Source organism: Rhagoletis pomonella, unplaced genomic scaffold (assembly GCF_013731165.1).
Source record: "Rhagoletis pomonella isolate Grant_MI unplaced genomic scaffold, Rhpom_1.0 Rhpom_scaffold_00001, whole genome shotgun sequence".
In the NCBI taxonomy this organism is placed as follows: domain Eukaryota; kingdom Metazoa; phylum Arthropoda; class Insecta; order Diptera; family Tephritidae; genus Rhagoletis; species Rhagoletis pomonella.
This window is the reverse complement of record NW_023458555.1, coordinates 5583269-5585198: the sequence shown is the minus strand read 5'-3', so window position 1 is coordinate 5585198 and position 1930 is coordinate 5583269.

Genomic DNA, 1930 nt, shown 5'->3' with positions numbered 1-1930 from the left:
GATGAAGATGAAGATGAAGATGAAGATGAAGATGAAGATGAAGATCAAGATCAAGATCAAGATCAAGATCAAGATCAAGATCAAGATGAATATAAAAATAAGAAGACTGTTATGATCGACCTGTAATTCTCACAGGAGATTTCAACGTAAACTTTTCGCTTGCCGAATACATGTATGATGAACTGACAAAATTTGTGAAAGAAAACTTTTCATTGGAAATGATTATTGGTAGATATATTCCAACAACCAAATTACCGACTACCATTGATGCAGTTTTTCTAGAAATATTAATAATATTGAAATAAAACTTTTTATATCTTACTTTAGTTACCACAATCTACTAGTTAATATTGTAGATATGCATGTTTTCTCAGCCAAAAATAATAATTAAACTTAGCAATTGGTTATAAAAAATAAAAAATTAAAGCTCGTTAAAAAATTAAAATAAATATGTATTTAGTGTATTAGAAAATATGTATATGTGTATGTATATCACACATTTCTTTCTTTCTGAAATTCCTCTATTAAGTTTCACTTCTTCCGCGCGTAGGGACTACACGCACTTTTTTTACCCATTCTGTATTATGATATTATTCGTTATTTATAGATAGTGGTAGTAAGAGGAGCGTATTTCAGTACCAAGTTTCGATTCCCAGTCAAAGCAAAATCCCAAAAAAATTGCATATAATTATTTCGAATCAGCAAGGGGCAACCTCGAATTTTTTTTCTCGATGAAAAAGCTTTTATAAAATCCATTTGCCGTTCGAAGGCGGCGCACAAATTTGCGAAGAAGCTCGGCCAAATACTTAGCAGAAGTGTACGCACCAAAATATTGTTATTTTTAATCAATAAAAATACATTTATTCATGCAATTTATAATTTTCAATTAACCAAATTGGTTACTGTTTTAAAATCTGTATTTTCACACTTATTTATATAAATTTTGCAGTAGTAAAACTTTTTTTTTGTACATTTGAACTTGAAAGTGAAATCCACTCAGCGTAGAAAGCTATTTTGGCACGAGAAATCATTTCACACAAACAAACAAACAATATTCGCGAGCATATAATGAAGAAAAAAATATCTACATATCTGAATACAAAAATTTTATGTGAAGTAAACTAATAAAAAAAAAAAAAAAAATAATAAGTAAAATAAATAAATAAAATAAAATAAGAAAAACTAATACCATAAAAATAAATGGGGCAATTCATATAAATGCGTGAATACAGATAATTTTTTGCCAACAAACAAACTTCAATTTTCTTATAAAAATTTAGAGGAGCTCCTAATTTCTTTATGATTTAATGATCCAAACCAAACCACCCCGGTGGTACCAACTTTCAGAAAAACAAAAAATTATTAGAACGGTTACGGTACGAATACAGGTTATACACAAGATCTTCAAATTTACTAGGCGGAATACACGGTGCGTCTGACACGCGGGTCAGTTTGGATGTGTTAGTGAAAATAAATATCTGTCATTTACACCGAAATGACTCTGTCATGACTCTGAGTGACTCAACTGTTTATAGTCGAAAAGCGAGTCAACACGTACACAGATGACTCGCAAGTCAGACGCACCGTCTATGGGGCCTATACGACAGATACATTTTTTATTTTTATTTTTTCTTTCTACCACAATGCAAATACATATGTATTTCGAATTCAAGCAGTGTGATGATGCATATTTAAAAAGACATCTGAGCAATCCATCTGCCCACAAGAAATCAATAAAATAATTAAATACTAAAATGTAAAAATAATAAATGCTGCCAATGGCAAACTGCAAACTCACCAATACAAATAAAGTTGTGCGTTCGCATTTTCTTGCAATATTTATATTTTTTCATTGTCAAACGAAAATATATATGTAAATATATAAACATAAATATTTCAACAGCAAATTTTCAACATCAAGGCTGCAATT